A 19,697-nucleotide genomic window follows, 5' to 3' on the forward strand; every position below is an offset into this window, starting at 1 on the left:
CTCTACTCACGAGACTCAAGATTACTTAATGTCTGCAACCTGTGCGGGAGCCAGGGTTCCCCTTCCTTATCCCTCCACTGCAGGGACCTCTGGGGGGAACACAGAGTCCTCTGAGCCTTCCCCAGGCAGCAGCTCCCCAGGGATGGCTAGACTGCTGGAGAGTTGGGGACAGTGGCTTGCTGTGTGACCTTGGATGTGTCCCTGCCTCTCTCTAGCCTCAGTTTCTCCATCTCTAATAGGAGACTGGCCCCCAGATGCCCCATCCAGGGCTGATGCTCAGTGGCTGGGCCGTGGCATTGTGGCCCCCTGATATACCTCTTAGCTTGTCCTTTCCTGTCTCTGGGGCGTCTGGGGCTGCTGCTTTTCTCTCCTTTCAAACCCAACTGCTGCACATGGGATCTCTGGCCACACATGGTTTCAGAGGCTTGGCCACCGTGCCAGCCCAAGGGAGGAGCCAGGCATAAAGCTGGGGGCAGGGAAGGGTGACCAGAGGTCACTTTCGTTCCAAGTTGCTCCCAGGGGCTGTGTAGGCTGGCACGCACGCTGTCTGGTGGTGCCTGACCACCGAGCGGAGCAGGGGCTCCCCAGTGCAGAGCAAGTGCCCCACACCCACCCCATGACGGAGCATGCCCAGAGTTAAACGCACAAAGCTGACCAGGCGGAGGGGACCACTGGCCTGCAAGCCTCATCACTCGGACAGGCCCGGGCGAGGGGACACCCACTGTCATCTTTCTGCTCCCTTTGCTCTGGAAACAGATCAGCTGTGACAGCCGAGAGCTTAGCAATTTAAAGGGGCAACTGCGTGGCAGAAACTTGGGAGGGGGGTGTCCCCGTGACTGTGGGGGGGGGGGGGGCAGGGGGACAGCCTGGCCACACCTCTCGCAACCGGCCCTGCCTCCTCACAGCCCAGGGGCAGCTAGTTTGGGCAGGGCAGGGCTTTCCCGCACTCAGAGCCCCCTGGTTCATGAGGGCTCTCCCCCAGGCTGGCAGGTGGAACAGGGTGTCCTGATACCTGCGACAGCCCCATCGTCACTTCTCAGACTCCTGCTGCCTCCTGCCCCATTTGGGACTGGGTCCGGAGATCGCAGTGGCTCTTCCAGCCCCCAGGCACAGTCCCTTAAACCGACTCCTCGCACACTGGGGGTCTGACTCAGGGGATCCCCAAGACTACCAGCCAGCCTCTTGCCCACGTGGTAGTGGGAGGAGGGGCTGCCCAAGGTCACGCAAGGGGTCGGGGCAGGGCTGAATTCGGGGCCAGCCATCCAGCCCACCCCAAGAGCGTCTAACTGGCTTACAGCGAATTCCTGAGATGCCTCAACCTCCCGCCCGCAGGCTCCGGACCCTGGACCCGTGGCAGGATTTCTCCGCGGAGAGGCGGGAGCATGGCGGAGGGGGGAGAAAAGGGAGAGAGTGTGTGTCCTGGGGGGCGGCCAGCTTCCCCCTGCAACCCTCGCGACCTGGCTTCATGTTTCCCAGCCCAGGCAGCCAGCTGTATAGACGCGGAGACCCTCAGCCCCCCTCCCCCCAGATCGCGCCTTCCATGTCCGCAAGGTTTTGGAGAAGCGATCCGCAGAGCCGCGGAGGATCCATCTCCTGCGACCCAGGGAGCGACACCGCAGAGCCCCGGTTCCGAAAGCCCGGCGCCGCCGCCCCCGCCCCCGCCCCAACCCCCCGAGCCCGGCGCCGCGAGCGCCCGACCCTGCAACCCTGGGGCCCGCCGCGTCCCCGCGACTGCGGCCTCGGCCCTCGTCCCGGGCCCGGCCCCGCAAAGCCACCCGCCGCCCCCGCCCGGTTCCCGAAAGCCGCTCGCGCGTCGGTGCACCGCGGCCTCCGCCGACCCCCGGCCTGGCCCCCGGCCCCCGGCCCCGGCCGCCCCGCCCGCTGCCGCGCGCGTCCCCCGCCGGCCCGCCTCCTACCTCGCGGGGCCGCCCGCAGCCTCCGAGCGCGCGCTGTCCCCGCCGTCCCCGCGGCGGGCAGGAGCGCGGGCGGGCGCACGGCGCGGGGGGGCGGGCGCGCGGGAGCCCCAGCCCGAGCCGGAGCCGGAGCCCGAGCTCGAGCCCGAGTGCCGCCGGCCGGCCTGCTTCCGCGCAGTGACCTTGGCGTGCGCGGCCTCTCCGCGCCCAGCCTCAGTTTCCCCGGACAGGGGTGTGGGCGCGGGGACGGGTGCCGCCCCGGCCGCCGACGTCACCCGAACCCCGGCCAGTTGAGGGCGCCCGGGTCGGTGGGGCCGCCGAGGGGATAGGCCGGGGAGCGGGGTCCGCACAGTCGAGCGCGGCGGAGGGGCGCTGGGGCCCCGGCCTTTCGCTCAGACTCCCCGAGACCCCCTAGGTAAACACCTGGGAGCCGCAGCCCCAGGCCCCTCCCACGGAGAACTGCGGTCCCCGCCGGCCATGCCCAGCCCCGTCCCCGAAGCCTCCCCAGTTCTCAGATGAGAAGACCGAGGCCCAGAAAGCAGCGGCCAGAATCGCACAGCGCGGTGGTGGGGCTCTGTGTCCCCTCCAGGACGCGCGCTCCTGGCAGTTTGGGGAGGGGGGCCCGGGCCTGCCGGCGCCGCCCCTTATCCTACAGCAAACATGGACTCGGCACCCACTGAGTGCAAGGGACTGGCCTCGGTGGGGCGGCACGGCCTCGGAGAGGGGCCAGTTCGTGGGGAAGGAGTGGAGTAGGCAGGAAAGGCCTGGCCTGGAAGGGGCAGGAAGGGGGAGGGCACTCCGGGAAGGCTGTACCCAAGGTACAAGCAAGCAGAGGAAGGCGCGCTGCCCGGTGTGTAGGGAGATTCTGACAGCCCTGAACACCAGATTAAGGAACGCTTCGTTTCGTGGGCAGCCGGGAGACCCCCACCAGGTGGGAGCAAGGGCAGCCGCAGTCTGGGCTGGGTTAGGGTGCGCCCCCTGGTGGCCACAAGGGGCGAGACAGGAGGCCGGGGGACGGGCCGCAGTGGTCCAGCCTGGCGAGTGATGTAATGAGTCAGGAGACTGGAGCCTCTGCGGGCTCTGACCTTGGGCAAGACACTTCCCCTCTCTGGGCTTCTGGAGGGGGGAGGGAGCCTGACTTTCCACTCTGAAATGTCATGACCCTGGATATTGGGGCCAGGTGGAAGTAGGCAGTGGACCCCCCCACCAAGGAACAGGCAGATCAGAGGTGAGAGGTAGACATTCTGTTCAGCACTTTATGAGGTTAATTTCATTTACTTGAGGTGTAAACTATCATCCCAATTTCAGAGACAAGGACAGCGCAGCACAGAGAAGGTAAGTCAGCTGCCCACACTCACATGGCTGGCTAAGTGGCTGAGCTGGGACTTGAACACAGGCCTGTGGGGCTGCAGAGTGTAAGCTAAGGTGGGTGCCTCAGTCTCGTATCGCAGCATTTATGAGCACCCGAGCTGCTCCTGGAATATACAATGCACTGCTGACGGGCAGAGATGGATAAGGAACGGTCCAGCTCCCGGTGGGTCTTCCTCACCATTGGTGCTCACAGCAAACAAGACAGTGGTCCCCCTGGGGGATGGGCTTTCAGGGCGAGGCATGAGCCCCTGCCCCGCCCCCCGAAACCCTGTGTTACACTCTCCTGTATCATTGGACATTTTGTTTTTAAAAACTACGAACTAATTTTATAATTTCAAAAACTTAAAAAAAAAAGCTCTTGAAGGAAAGATTCTTGTCGTTTTAATAATTAAAAATGCTTTCCTAGAGAAACTCCATCCTTTTGTCGTCAGTGCCAGGAGTGAGTTACCTGGCTGGCAGGAAGGCAGGTGAGGGACCTGGGAAGAGCAAGGGTTTTAGAATCTGTTCAGCCTGGGCAGGTCCCACCACCTTTCTGAGCCTCATGTGAATTCGTCTGTAAAATAGACCTGACGATAAAGATCGTCACCCTGCCTCCTTTCAAAGGCTGCTCTGAGGATCCACTGTGATGATGTGTGAAAAGGTTGTGTAAAATGTCCTGTATAAATATTTGTATTCCCAGGAGCTATGGAGGAAAACCTTGATAAATTTAACTAGATAGAAATGAAAACTTCTAAATGGAATAAAACATACCACAAAGTCAAAAAAGACAAAGGGTAAACTTAAAAAGAATATCTGCAGCACATATGACAGAAGTTAACTGAGGAAAATGAGATGAAAGTTACTTTCCCGGATACGTAAAAAACTCTTTCAAAGCTATAGGAAAAAGACGACTGACCAATTAGAAAAAAGAGCAGAGGACAGAAACAAGCGGCTCAGGGAAAGATACTCAATCTCACTTGTAATTAAATGCATATTGAAGAAATACGAGCTGAAACACAGCACGCTTGTCATTTTTTGTGTCTACCAAGTTGGCAGAAAAGAACAAGTATGATGGGTGGGAGGAGATGAAGGTGGGAGGAGATGAATGCACCCAAAGTGCTGGAGGGTGAGGTGCAAGATGGGGCGACCTGTTTTTGAAGGGTGATCTGGCAAAGCCATCCAGCATGCTGGCATAAAGACGCAAGGGCAGTGCACACAGCACTCTGTGTCAGTCAGCAAACTAAGAAGAGAGACACCTCTGGTGTCCAACACTGGGGGAGGGTGAGCCGGCACGAACACACCCGCAGGCCGGGACTTCACGGGAGTATCTCCAGGAGGCATTTCTGCCGAAAAATGCAGGGGACAGGGCTTCCCTGGTGGCGCAGTGGTTGAGAGTCCGCCTGCCGATGCAGGGGACACGGGTTCGTGCCCCGGTCCGGGAAGATCCCACATGCCATAGCGGAGCGGCTGGGCCCGTGAGCCATGGCCGTTGAGCCTGCGCGTCCGGAGCCTGTGCTCCGCAACGGGAGAGGCCACAGCAGTGAGGCCCGCGTACCGCAAACAAACAAACAAAATGCAGGGGACAGAACGCGGTGTATGTTGTGATCCCTCTTGTGCACATTGTAAAAGGTTATACATATATGCGTACTGTAATTTCCTACTTCTTCTCTCCGAGAGGATACCCACATACCCAAACAATACCTGCTATTGATGGCTGCCTTTTGGGAGGACGGTGGGGTGTGTGCAATGCGTGTGGGAGGAGCTCTTACTTTTCATTTGATACTTTTCTGAGGGTTAGTTGATTTGTAAAAAGTCGCCAGGGATTATCTGGACATAGGCACAGGCTCACGGGCCGATTAAATCTTCTTTATGTGCCTTTAAAAAATTAAGCAACTGTCTTTAAAGTGAATAAAAATTATTGGAGTCTTCTTGTTACCTAAAGTGCGCCAAAGAGGGACTGCTCGACAGGTGCCTGTTATGATACATCCGTCCGGTGGAAACCTACGCGGCGGTCAAAAAGGATGCAGCTTCTGTACATGACGGACAAGGAACAATCTCCAAGGTATTTTTGTAAGTGGAAAAAGCAAGGTGCAGTACAGGGTATGGTGTGTTACCTTTTATGTAAAAAAAGAGCAGGGTGTAGGGTACCTGCTTGTGTGTGGATGTGTTATCTCTGACAAAGATGCTTAAGAAACTGGTACAGTGGTGCCCTGGGGAAGGGTGTGGAGAATTGGGGGCCAGGTGGGTAGGAGAATGGCTTCTCACTGAAATGTTCCATTTAAATATTTTTTGCGCCCTCTGCATGTACTACTGCTTAAAAAAATTGCGTTTTAAAAAGAATCGTTTCTGAGACTGCACGCTTAGTTGGGAGGCCTGCTCTGACTCGGGCTGGGGCTAACTCCCTGTGTGACCGCGGGAGGATCGTCTTCCTCTGAGCCTCGAGGTCCCCTCAATCGAGCAGGCAGGAAGCCTGAGATAAGGCAAGTGCCAAGGCTCCGTGCAGCTCTGACGTCAGACCAGACCGAGAACCTTCTCACTGGAAGAGCCAACCTGATGTGGAATGCTGCCGGGAGGTGGGGCTTCCCGGCCTTGCGCTGTGGGAGCGGAAGCCGAGGGTCAGCTTCCTTGGCCTATGGAATGCACGACTTCTGAGGCCCCTCCAGGCTGGCCACCATGCTCTTCCCTTTTCCTTCTCCCACCCGCCGCGCCCTGCCTGGAAACTCCTGGTTCATCTTTCCTCTCCAGATCAGCCCTGGCAACAGTCCCGTCTGTCTGGTTGGAGATCAGTTCCCCGGAGCAGGAAGAGACGACCCAGCACTGGGCACCCATGTGGGAAGGAGACGTCAGTGGGGGCAAAGCCTCCTGCAGGGAGACTGAACCACTCACCCCACCGGGGATCAGCCATGGCCTTGATCCTGCCCCTTTCCTCTCCCCACCCCCTGTCGTTACCCAGAACGTTCCCCATTGCCCAGCAAACCAAACCGACGCTCTTCGGCGGGACATTCACGGTTCTGCACTTTCTGGCCTCAATTTATCCTCCTAGCCCATCCCTCCACCCATCATTGTCCCTTATTTAAAGCAACTTTCAAAAATACAGCTCCAGGGCTTCCCTGGTGGCGCAGTGGTTAAGAGCCGCCTGCCAATGCAGGGGATACGGGTTCGAGCCCTGGTCTGGGAAGATCCCACATGCCGTGGAGCAACTAAGCCCGGGCGCCACAAGTACTGGGCCTGTGCTCTAGAGCCTGCGAGCCACAACTACTGAGCCTTCGTGGCACACCTACCGAAGCCCGTGCGCCTAGAGCCCGTGCCCCGCAATGAGAAGGCACCACAATGAGAAGCCCGCACACTACAATGAAGAGTAGCCCCTGCTCGCCACAACCAGAGAAAGCCCGCGCACAGTAACGAAGACCCAACGAAGCCAAAGATAAATAAAATAAATACATTTACATTAAAAAAATACAGCTTCAATCACATCCCTTCCCTGTTCAAAACCCTTCTAAGGCTTCAAAAGCCTTCTAACCCTTCTAGGGCTCCCCATGACCTGGAGGATAAAGTCTAAGCTCCCAGTTCAGCACCAGAACTAGTTTCTGCCTCCTGCCCACCCCCCCATCTTCAGCTGCTTCCCCCAAAGTCAAGCTACACTTAATGTCTTGTGAGTACACCACGCTGTTTCACAACACTGAGTATTTGCACATACTATGCCCTTTGGTTCATCAATATACAAAGAGTTCTAACAAGTCAATAAGAAAACCATGAAAATAAAAGTGTCCAGCTGATTTAACTAGGTAGCTCAGAGAAGAAGAAATACAAATGGCCTATAAACATACAAAAAGATATATAACCTTACTGATAAAGAATCGCATACCATAATAATGAGATACCATTTTCACCCACCAAATTAGTAAAAATTCCTGAAGAGTGCTTTTTGCCTGTTAGCTCAAGTCCAAACCCATCCTTAAGATCCAGCTGCAAAAATGTCACCTCCTCTAGACATCTTGGCTCGCACAATGCCCTGTACATCCTGACACAGTTCTTAGAACGGGACCAGGCACATAGGAGAAATTCAATAACTGTTAGCTATTGATTGTAAAAATAACCACTGCCACGCTGTCCTGTAATCATCAGCTAATGAGACTATTCATTGCCCAAAGTCCCCGAGGGCGGGGATGGAGTAGGAATCATCTCTGTTTTGCCAGCATCAGTACGGGGCCTGCGACAGAGCCGTGCCCAGTAAGTGGCTAAGCACTGGGGACAGGTGAGGTGCGTGAGGGGGAGGGACAGCTGGAGCCGGGAGCCGGCCCTCGGGGCTGCTCTGCTGGGGAGAGGAGATGCTGCGGAGGAGGGGGCCGGGTGCAAGGCCAGGTGGTGGGCACACGTGGTGTCCACCCTGCATCAGGCAGGAGCTGAGCTGGGCTCTCTACCCACACTGTCTCTATCGCTCCTGCTTCTAGAGATGGGTGACGCCCCCTCCATTTTACAGGTGAGAAAACTGGGCGGGTGCTGAACGACTTCCTAAGTGGCTCTTACTTACTCCACGCGGCCTCCGTGCTGGCTTGTGGGAACTCACAGATGCACGGCTTTGGACTCATCGCTTTCTCTGTAAGGGCCTCTACTTTCCCGTCTGAGAGATGGCTCTATATTAAGGGTTTCTCAAACTTAAGAACTGGTGGACCCCTAAGAATACAGTTTGCAACGTTCATCAGACCCCACTTTAGGGAACAACGAATCCAGAGTTAAGTGAGACCACACTGGAGGGTCCCTTGAAGACCACGTGTTCGAAAACAGAATAGGAAAGGCAGCCGCAGAAACCAGACAGCAGAACTCAGTTTTTAGAGAGCCGTCCAGGTGGTCTGGAGAATCTGGAACCCTCATACAGTGCTGGTGGGAATGAAAAGTGGCGCAGCCACTTTGGGAAACAGTTGTGTGTTTTTAAAAAAGTTAAACAAAGAGTTACTATCTGACCTGGCAATTCCACTCCTTGGTATCTACTCAAGAGAAATGAAAACGTATGTCCACATAAAAACTTGTAAGTGAATATCCCTAGCGGTATATTCATAACAGCTAAAAAGTAGCAACAGCCCAGATACCCATCAACTAGGGAAACAACCTAAATGTCCATCAACTGGGGAAACAACCCAAATGTCCATCAACTGAGGACAGCAGATAAACTACATGTGGTCTATCTATACAACGGAGTCTTAACCAGCAAAAAAAAAGGAATGAAGTTCTAACACCTGCTACAGCATGCCTGAACCTTGAAAACATGAGGCTAAGTGCAAGAAGCCAGCCACAAAAGGTCATTTACTAGATGATTCCATTTATATGAAATGCTCAGAAAGGCGAGTTTATTGACAGAGAGAAGATTAGTGTCTGTCGGGGGCTGGGGTGGGACAAAAGAGTGATAGAAGATAGACACAGATTTCTTTTCAAGATGATTTAAAATCATGGTGGCGATTACACAGCTCTGTAAGTATACTAATGGTCGTTAAATTGTACACTCAACACTAGTGAATTTTATGATACAGAGTAAACCTTGGTAAAGCTTCAAGAAAACCCATGATGACTTAGTGCAATGCAAGATTCTGGATTGGGGAAAAACTTGACATAAAGGACATCATTGGGATAATTGGCGAAATGCAACTCTAAATTGTATTTTATTTATTTAGTTTTCACTTCTTGGACACACCCTGTGGCATGTGGGATCTTAGCTCCCTGACCAGGGATTGAACCACCACCCCCCGCATTGGAAGCTCGGTGTCTTAACCACTGGACCGCCAGGGAAGTCCCTAAATTGCATTTTAGATCCTAGTACTGTGACCGTGTTAAGTTTCATGAATTTGGCTATTAGACCGCAGATATGTAAGAGAGTGTCCTTGCTCTTAGGAAACATGCTGAAGTATCATTTAGGAGTAAGAGTCATTAGCTTGCATGTTTTTCTGTTTTTGTCTTTTTTTTTTGCAGTACGCGGGCCTCTCACTGCTGTGGCCTCTCCCGTTGCGGAGCACAGGCTCCGGACGCGCAGGGCTCAGCGGCCATGGCTCACGGGCCCAGCCGCTCCGCGGCATGTGGGATCTTCCCGGACCGGGGCACGAACCCGCGTCCCCTGCATCGGCAGGCGGACTCTCAATCACTGCGCCATCAGGGAAGCCCCAGGTTGCATGTTTGCGATGACCTCTCAAATAGTTCTGGGAGAAAAAAATGTTTTTGTGAGAGACTGAAATCTGGTGAAATGTTACTTATGATGAAGTGGGTGAAGGGTACACGGGAGAATTCTTTTTTTTTAATTCTTGCAGGCCTTCTTCAAGATCGAAATTGTTACAGAATAACTCGTAATGAATCCACACGTAAAAATATTACTGAGTGGAACGTGAATACCCCTGAGAATAAATCACGGCCCCCAAAGGAGAAAAGGCGCTGATGCAGTGGTGAACACACCTCCCACAGGGGGTGTCCCTGCTCATCCCATGTCTAGGTACCCTCCCACACCCCTCCACCGCCCGGGCGCTACCCATCCCATTCCTGGAGATTCCACCGATTCCCAGGCTGGGAGCCCCTGAATTACTTTAGGGGTTCTTGCATCCCATATAGGCTGCTGGTAGACCAAACAAATACTATGTTTCACACATTAACATCTTTCAAACCAAAACAGATGCTGTGCGATGAATAAAATTCATGGACTTCACATTCATCTAAAATGGGTTCTCAGGGGCTCACTGTGATTTTTCAGCCACGGATACTGACCCTCATGTACACTGGTCGGGGGGGTGGTATGTGTGGGATTCGGGGTGATGAAAAGGCACCCTCCCTTCACCAGAAAAGCCTGGCAAGTGCACATGGAGCCATCCCAACTCCCTACGCCGCTGCTTCGTGGCAGGGAGGACAGGGTTGGAGCGGCGAAGGGGAGGCCCTAGGGCTCCCACCTCAGCAAGTCTCCGGGGGCCTGGCTGCCCAGTTCCCACTCTGGCACTGTGTTCCCCCAGCCTGCCTGCTCCCAGCGGGTCGGGAGCCTCTAGAGGGCAGTTACTGGGATGGGGCCGAGTCACTTTGAGTCTCAAGTGGCCAGCACCAGGCCTGGGTGACCATGAAGGTGAGGGCTGGGTGAAGGGGGCTGGCTGGGGCCAGTTGACTCCTGGCTCTCCACTTCTTAGCCATGTGGTCACTGAGCACTTGGAATGGGGCCAGCTGGGGAGCTGACTTCTTTAAAATTTGAATTATTTTCAGTAGTTGACATTTAAATAGCCATCTATGGCCAGCGGCCTCTGTCCCGGGCAATGCAGCTTCTAGAGGCTTAACGGAAACACAGAATGGAGCCGACGCAGAAGGTGAGCTGGCCGGCTGGGACCCCCTCCATTCCCAGCTGGGATCTGGGGTTCCCCCCGCCCCAGCAAAGCCTGGAATGCCTGGGCAAGCCTCACCCCCCGCATCTGGCCTGCTTCTGGGACTCGCCCGCTCAGTGGGCACGGAGCTTCCTGTAGGGTGGGTGCCGAACCAGGGGCTCTGCATGCCGTGGCAACGTAAGGGGTCTTCAAGGGTAGTTCTACCGGGTAATTTTTGGCTCTGTATCCAATGATTTTAGAACTAGCTCCCCTGACCCCAACCCTTGTAAGGTAAGAACCTGGCAAAATCCTAATGACGCATACTCTGTGACTGCAAAATATGGCCACAGATTCCCTGCATCCCGGTACCCAGGCCCCTCAGCTCTGGGACTCGTCCCCTCCTCCCACAGGTGGGGTCCGTCTCCCCTCCCCCGGCCATGGGACTTTCATTGCACAACAGAATGTGGCGGGAGGGATGGTTGTCTGAGTTCCGAGGCTGCACCTCAAGAGCCTTGAGGCTCCACCTTCGCCCCCTTGGAACGCTGCCCTCAGATGCCATGGCCGCTGGCTGCCCACTGAGGGCCAAACTGCCGGGGGGGGGGGGGGGGGCGGGTAGAGAAACAGAGGTGCCCCAGCACCAACTGCAGCCATGTGAGTGGGGCCACCTGGCACCTTCTGGTGAGCCCAGGGGGACCAGCAGGGCGGCCCGGGTTCTAGCCGGCACAGTCACACACTGCGGTTGCAGCCACGACATTTGGGGTGGTTTGTTACACAGCAAACACTAACTGAAACAGGAAATGGCACGTCCATCACTAGTGTGGCTGCCCAGGGGTGGGGGGGGTGGTCACAGCTCAGGGCCCAGCCCACGCCCCAGAAGGCAGACCCAGGGACCTAAAGCGTTCCCTGGAGGGGTGGGGGACCCTCAAGCGGTGTCCCGGGCCCCAGGGGAACTTATGTGCCCTTTAAACAGAACAGAGTCCTGAGCGGGGCTAAGGGTGGCAGCCTTTGGGAGACGCCTGCACCCTGCACCGAGCTGGGCTCTGATCGGCCTGAACTGGCCTAAGTGCAGAGGGCTTCTGGGTCGGCAGTGCCCTGCAGCCCAGCCTCTCCTGGGGCGTTTACGGGACAAGGTTACAAAGCCCTTGCTGTGGGTGGGTGTCTTTCTCACAGGAGAGGAGACAGACTCAGGAGCAAAGGCACTTGTCTGAGTCACCCTGCCTGTACTTGCCCTCCTCCAGATCCGGCTTCTGGGTCCAAAAGCCTCCACACTGCGGGCAGGGGACACTCTGCAGACACTCCTCCAACTCCCAACTGGGGCCACAGGGGAAGGCAGCAGGACACTGCCACACCGGGGGCGGGGATACCGACCCAGCCCGATGCAATGAGGATGGGGGCACGCGGACCCCCAGAAGAGGCCCGGGGAGCTGTCAGCAAAGGACTCCGCCTTCAGCAGCCATGCAGCCTCCAGAGGCAGGCGCCACGGGGGCCCTTCCCCCATAACTGGCCCAGCAGATGATGGAGCAGTGCCGGCGCCAGCTGGGGGCCAGCTGCCACCTGGGAGAGGGGACGCCAGGGATCATGGTCTGACCTCCTCATCGTTTGGGCAGTGCCTGGCACACTGCAGGTGCTCAGCGGAAAGATTTACCAATAGAGTAACTCACTCGATCCCCTCCCAGGGTAGGAAAGGGAGTCGTCGGGGAGGGGACGTCCAACCGCCCAGTGGGAAAGAGATGCCCCAGAAAATCCCATCCCGTGGACAGGGTGTTCCATCAATCCGCTCAGTGACCCCTGAGGTGGTGATGCAAAAGCCATTTCCCAGATAAAGCAACTGAGGCCCAGAGAAATGAGGTGACTTGCCCAAGGCCATACAGCCTGGACGGCAGAGCTGGATCTTGGGCCCAGCTTCCTGGGATCTATAGCTGTTCGTCCCTCTGAGTTGACCATGCAAAGGAAGGAATCGTCACAGCCAACATTCACTGACACCTGTGAGGTGCCTGGCACTGCACCCGGTCCTTTCAAGGTTTTCTCATTTGCCCACTCTGTGAGGTAACAGTAGGTCCATTTTGCAGATATAACCGAGGCCCAGAGCAGCTCTGTGGCTTGCCCTAGGTCACAAAGCAAGGCAGCAGGCCATCTAGGGCTGGTACTCACGCCGCCAGACTTCCCCAAGTGGCGACAGCGAGGCAGAACACGCTGTGCCCCCAATGCCTCGGTTTCCTCTTTTTGCAAGGAAGGTGTGGGCAGAATGACCTCTGACCTGGTGTGATGTCATCAGGAGGGTGGGACTCTCTCCTGGGAAGTCTTAGGGCTGAAAAGGGAAGTGAGGAGCAGCTGTTTCCCCATCCCGCTCACTCCCCACCCTGGCCCTTTGCCAGGTGGGTGGTCACCTCCCTTTGACCACCTCCTCCGGAAACTGCCCTGGAAGTGCCCCTGTGCCCACAGCAGGAGCATAAAGCCAGCCTCCAGCCCCAGAGCCTCACGCCTCACACCCTCCTGCTAAGATCGCCCCAATCCGAAACCAGGAGGCACGATAATGAATACACACACATATGTGTGTGTGTGCATACATACTCACATATTACTGTATATTTTCTCTACTTCAGGACACATCACAGGAAAGCTGGGCTGGCAGTGTTTTGGGACCAAGGGGCTGAGATGCCCCGTAGCTGTATCCATCGGGGCTGCCCTCCTCTCTGCCTGCGTGGCACCAGCCTCCTGCCCATCCTCCGCCTCTGGTCACCCCTGCAATCCACCCTCCATCTGAGGTCCTGAGGCATCTTCTTCAAACGCAGGTCTGATTACCATGAGGCAGTGGAGCAAACGGTGCAGAGCCTGGCCTTCGGGGTCAGGATGATTTGAGGTGTGAGGACATTTGTTGATGATGTGAACTTGGGCAAGTGACTATCTCCCTAAGCCTTGGTTTTCTCACCTGCAAAATGGGGATTATAAGAAACCCTAGCCTATGGTGCTGACAGGAAGGGATGGTGCAGGTCAAGTCGCCGAGCACAGCGCCTGGAGGGTCTTATTGGATCACAGCGGGGAGGCTGGATGTCTGTGCCTGCCCAGCCTCCCAGCTCACTTCCAGTAAGGCACCCCACTTTTCTCTGGGGGATCCCCCTCCTCCACTCTTAGTCTATCTAATTTGTGTCCGTGGACTCCATCCCTAACTTGACAGTATTCCGCCCCCTTACCGAAGTGACTGGGCCAGGGATGGGCACGTGACCCGAGCCTGTACTGGGAGTCTGTTGGAACCGTTTCTGTTGGGATCACTAGCTGTCAGACTATTGTGAACCTGGAGCTGTCAGTCCCGTCACGAGCAGAGATACTGCCTGGGAATGAAGTCGGGAAAGAAGAGTAAAAGACACCAGTGCATCTGACAAATAGCTTGAGCTCCTGAATCAAACTGTACCTAAAGCCCTGTCTGTTTCCGAAGTAGAAGGCAATGGATTCAGCCTCAGCTTCAGCCAGTCTGGGTTTTTGTTTGCTTGCTTTTATCACTTGCCACCGAAAGAATACTGGCTAATCTAACCTCCCTGCTCAAAAGCCCTGGTGGCGCCTCTGTGCCCACAGAGAGAGCACAGCACTCCGGGCTCGCGGCCCACCTGCCTTGCTTTCTGGCCCCAATCTGGCCCTCATCCCTGCCAGACCCAACACCACCCAGCTCTGACTGCTGCTCCCCAAACACACGGGGACTCGACCTACAGAATCCACCCACCATCTCCTCCCTCTCTACCTGCCCACTCCAGACCCAGCACAGGTGCCTGTGCTTCCCTGAAAACCTCTCCTAAATGCTACCCCCTACCCCTGAAGAGCCACGGCCATCCAGCTCTGGCCTGCTGCCACGCTTGATTATATCCCTCGGGCAAAGGCCACTAGTGCTTTGCTTTTGTCTCACTGGATCTTTTAGGAAAAGAACACCCTGGATTGACTTGGGATTTGACAAATTCAAAATCTGCTCTTGACTCACCAAGTGCATTTCCTGAACTTCAGGTCTCACTGGCCTGGTGCCTGCCCTCAGGGGGCATATACCCGGAACCAAACAATCTCCCATTTGTCTCAAATCCATGGTTGCAAAAACGACAATTTAAAAAATGTTACAGTCAAACTGAGAACAGTAGTTTTACCCAATGTAATCACTGACCTTTACGGAGCCACTGCTATGTCATTACACGTGGACACGCCCAAGTATAATGTTATTTAATCCTCACCTTGTGAAATGCTACCCTCATTTTGCAGAGGAGGAAACTGAGGCTCAGAGAGGCACAGGGGGCTGCCCGAGGCATCACAGCAGCCGAAGGGGGAGCTGGGATCTGACCCTCCATCTTCCTGCTCCCACCCTGGCTTATCTCGGCCGCCCGTGAACACACTCGAGGAGCAGTTTAGAAGGGGTTTAAAAATTCACCGCTTAAAGCTCAGAACCAAGCTTGTTCCCTGGCTGCCCGGAGCGGGTGGCCGTCCATACCCACTGCGGCGTCGGGGTCCCTGGCTTCACAATTCACACCTGGCCTCTGGCTCTAACGCGCCCCTGTTTTGCAGGCATCAGGTTTCAGATTTACCGTGTTTGCTGCCAGTGTGAGGGGAGGCCTGGTGGTTAGTCTTCTGGGAAGGTGTTTCAACACGCAACCGCTATGAACACGGTGACTTCCCCATGCAACCCTGCCACGGGGCAGCCCTGAAGCCTCCTGATGGCAGAGCAGAGGCCGCTGAGCCCGGCCAGAGGGTTAGCAGCACCTTCTAACTTTGCAGGGAAATACGACTGATAGGCGTATTTAGAAAAGGCTTGTTCTAATCAAGCGCCCGGTTCATCCCCTGCAAACAGGGGATGCGGAGCTTCCAGGGGCTGTTGTGGCCAGAACGAGGCCAGATGGAGAGTTACAGGCACACAGTAGGTGCTCACTAAGTGCTCTCTTTCTTGTCCTCACAGCCTAGAAGCCGGGCAATCTATCACCCAAACACAGGCCCTGTCGCTCCCTCACCGCCACCCCCCAGGCATCCTGACCTCTGAGCCTGGGCAGAAGCTCCAAGAACCCAGCACAGCCAGGTCAGTCCCACCGTGTGCGGATCCTGAGCTGGCCTGAGCCCCAGACTGGACCCCAGGGCACCTGCTCCCTCACGTCTCATTCCCCAGGCCAACTCCAAGACCTCAAAGTCTAGCTGAGCTGCCACCTCTTCCAGGAAGCCTTTGGGGAACCCGTCCGGATGTGAACTCTGACATTCTTCCTCTGGGCTCCCACTGGCCTTGGAGCTCACCCCTGCTCAGCTCTGACTGCCTGTGTCGTAACTTCCTCTTTTCCTGTCCCATCTCCCCCAGGGCACTGTCAACATCCCAGGACAGAAAGAGCCTGGCCCTGCAGCCAGCCCATCACAGGGTTGGGGAACACTCCCGACATGCCAGGCACCCAGGTGGAGAAGGCCAAAATGAAGACAGTAGAGAGAAAGCAGCATGAAGGTTGAAAAGTCCAAACCCATTACATAAATTGAACTCCTGGATCCAGCCATTCCTGAAGCTAGGTACCCCTAGACTTTTCAGTTCCATGAGCCAGAGGAGCCCCTTCAATGCATAAGCCTGTTTGTTTTGGATTTCTCTGTCACTTGCAACTAGAAGGTCGTCTACTATGAGGCTTGGCGAGGTGACCTGAAGCACCCAAGGTCACATATCCAAGAAAGCAGCAGAGTGAGACTCACACCAAAGTCTGCACTCTCAGCCTGCTTCAGCAGCCTGACCACAGCCCAGCGTCCAGGCCCAGCACTCTGGGTGCAGCCCAGAGACCCTGCTCTGCCAGGCCGTCCGTAGCCCTCTCACCTGTTTCCTAGAAGCAGGTGACGGCACGCTGATAGGGACTTCTGGGCACTGGTTTGCTTATCCATCGACTGCGGCTAACGACTCCTCCTTCACAGACTCTCAGTGAAGGTCAGAGGATGCCTCACGCTCGCCTGGCCCACATGGGGGAGGGACTCGGAGCGGAGGCCACGGTGTGGACTCTCCTTCCCTCCCTCACCTGTGGGTGATGCTGTGCTCAGCAGACCCCCACCCCAGCTCGGGGGCCACATGGAGCTCCAGGCACACCCTGCCCACGCCTGGCCGGTCCTCCTGCCGTGGCAGTAGCCCCACTTCTGGGCAGGGGTCTTGAAGGCCGAGCTGCTCTGGCTCTCTGATGGCGTAGGTGAGGGTCCTGCATAGCTCCAGCTCACTCCAAGCCCAGGGGAGGGGCTCCAAACAGGATGAGGCCAGCAGGCCTCTGGGAGACGGGCCCAAGGCGGCTCCGTGGACTCCGTGTCCCACCCAGGCCATGCCCCGGGGGAAAGGGTCACCTGGAAAGTATCCAGGCCCGAGGAAAACTCTCCGAGGATGCGGGCTCTTCAAGGTGTGGCAGGGAAGGAACACCCATCGAACCTGAATGTATCTGGTGACCACAAAGCAGTCTCCTTTCATGCTCGCGCAAGCGGAGCCTGACCTGGCCCCCACAGGCAGGAGTGCAGAGCCGGGACCCCCCAGCGTTATGAGACCCTAATGTCTACACAGCCGCGACCCCCTCACTCGGAGGGTCAGGAGGAGGGATGGTTGAGCATGAGGACCGATTTTAGCAGAGCCAAGTTGAGGAAGGTCACGTTACAACTGGGACCTGGTCTGGGGACTTCCAGAAGTTTCAGGGGAGGGAGCGGCTGGGATGCCCTACATCCCTCCTCACAGCCCAGCTGCAGACACGGAGCTCAGCCCCACTCGCCACGCTTCTGCTCAGAGCTCCAGGCACCCACGACCCTGCGCCACGCAGGCCCTCTCTGCCCGCCACCTGCTCTCCAAGTCAACTTCACACCTACCTACTTCTTGATTTTTTAGCTTTGCTTCATCCTAAGCATTGATAACTGTGAAATCATCAATCTGGTATGCTAGCTGGCTGTGTTTCAAATAGGCCACGTGCACCTATGAAAATAAATCACATCCGCCCTGGTGCCCCTTCCCTGCTATCCATCCCCCTCCCCTGACTTTTTGTCTGGTTCGTTTGTCCCTTTTGGATCCCCAGACAACACAGTGCTTGGCACACAGTAGGTGCTCAGTAAAAGTGGAATCCTTGAACTTATGGACAAGCGAGGTGCTCAGACTGCAGAGTCGTGGGGTGCTTGGCTCCTGACTCCACGGCCTGTGCACAGGCGAGGACAGGAGGCCTCGGGAGTGAAAGCAGCTTGTCCGAGGCACCGGCACAAGCGCTGGCCCCAGAGCCCCGCACGCCCTCGGGGTGGCCTTTGCCCAGCTGGACCAGCGTGCATCCACCTGGCCAGGCTCCGCAGCTGTGCCCTGGAGCCCAGCAGAAGCAGCTCACTGCTGGAGATGCCGAGCTGGGGGCCGGAGCCCTGGGCTCTCTGAGCGGCCTGACCACTGGGGTCCTCCGTGACCCCTGGCCCTCTGGGCCATCAGGCAGCTCTGTGGATGGGTCAGGGGAAGCCTTCGCTGACCCCAGCTCAGAGGGCAGCCTTGGAGCTCTCACTCCTGTAGCCAAGCCTCCTCCGCCCCAGTCCCGGCTATTGGGGGCTCATGGGGCAGCAGCCCCTCCTCAGGACTGGGGTCCAACCCCTGCAAAGGGAGAAACAGGCCCAGCAATGGGGTCGTCATGGGATCCACTGACCCCTGTCCCCTGTACTTCCTGCCCCGACAGAGGCTGCAGGATGCACTGAGGGGCTGGGGGTAGCTCCAGGTTCAAACCCCAGCTCCCCTATGTACTCCGGCCGGGGGACACCACATGGACGCCCTCACGTTACCAGAGGTGACAGCCATTCTGCTTCCCAGTTGCTGTGAGGGTTAGAGGGGGAAAGCAGGACACAGCGGGGAACCTCCCCGAGGGGCAGGTGGCCCAGGTCCCCTGCGCGCCAAAGGGCATTTCCCGAGGGACGGCACCAGCGCCACACTGAGCTGCTCATTCTGTGTGTACAGAGCTGCCCACCCACCGGGACTGTCCCCGAGTCCCTCCCGCCCCGGGATCTGCAAAGCCTCATGGCTCCGTGCTGCACCATTTCAGAAAGAAGGTGAAGCTGTCGGCGGGGCTGGGGCTGCCGAGGGGACACGCGCTGGGCCACCGCGGGGCCAGTGGGGGGAGAGCTGCCCAGGCAGTGTCCTCTCGGGACAAAGCTGACCCTGATGGACTGACAAACAGGAAGCCCGGGTCCCAGAGCCCGGCGAAACCTCCTGCGCCCTCGGCCCAGTCTCCCTGTGCTCCAAGTGCGGGCTCCTCGGGCGAGGGAATGGGGGGGATGCACCGACCACACTCTGGGGGCCTCTGGGGCCTCAGTTCACTTGGCTGTGAAGTGGGCCTGGGCCAGAGTTCCTCTTTCTCGGGCGGGAGGGCGGGTCGTGGGGCCCCAGGCAGAGAACCAACCGCCCCAGGTGGGCTGAGGGGCCCTGGCTGCCCTCCCTCCAGGGCGTGGGGGTGGGTCTAACCCCCAGGGGAGCGAGCGGACTTCCCTCCTGCAGCCGTGGCCGCCCTTCCAGGCAGCTGTGGGGAAACACCTGGGGCACCTGGGCCAGCTGGGCCACACCATCCAGGCAGTGAGAAGGCACAAAAAACAGTTCCAAGAAACAGCTAAAACCCCAACGAGCGCGCCAGAGACCCTCACCCCAGCCGCTACCCCAAACACTGACGGCCCCTCGCAGGTCACCCAGGTGGCCGAGCCCCTCTCCCTGCTCCTGGGCAGGCGGTGGGTACTCACAGTGTCACCACGGAGAGGGCGGCGGTCTTCCTGGAGCCCCAGCACCCTGCCTGCCTCCGTGGCCCCTCGGGACCAGCTGTGGGCCCTCCCCCCCGCAGGGCCTGACCGACTTCCTCCCTGCTCAGCAGGCGTCCAGGAAACCACGCCCCGGGCACCCTGGGGCCCCCGCCCGCCCCCGACAGGGCCCGGACACTGCCCAGTGGGCTCTTTCAAGGTCTGGCCCGTCCAAGGGGCCCCAGACCAGGCACAGGCACGTCCCACGGGCTCTGCTCAATAAATAATACAGCTTCCTGCCTGGCCGGTCTCTCATGGCCGATCGCGTTTCGGGGTCACTCGAGTTTCGTCGAGGCTGCTTTGTTCAGAGCGCCGGCCCGGCTGGGTCTCTGGCCACACGGAGCTAACACTCTCACTGTGGGCC

The 19,697-nt window shown here is 57.3% G+C and overlaps 1 protein-coding gene across 4 annotated transcripts in view; it reads right to left on the reverse strand.

Moving 5' to 3' along the window:
- The window catches only part of IQSEC1 (IQ motif and Sec7 domain ArfGEF 1), a 113,485-nt gene that overhangs the window by 87,815 nt on the left and 5,973 nt on the right, over positions 1–19,697 (reverse strand). The window contains exon 1 of one of the 4 annotated variants that reach the window (XM_032648798.1): positions 19,280–19,385. The exons of the other annotated variants lie outside the window; for them this stretch is intronic. The gene's annotated coding sequence lies outside the window, so the exon portion shown is untranslated. Of the gene's footprint in view, positions 1–19,279; positions 19,386–19,697 lie in introns of those variants that run through there. 4 annotated transcript variants of the gene reach the window in all.

This window comes from Phocoena sinus, chromosome 11, assembly GCF_008692025.1.
Source record: "Phocoena sinus isolate mPhoSin1 chromosome 11, mPhoSin1.pri, whole genome shotgun sequence".
NCBI classification, from domain to species: domain Eukaryota; kingdom Metazoa; phylum Chordata; class Mammalia; order Artiodactyla; family Phocoenidae; genus Phocoena; species Phocoena sinus.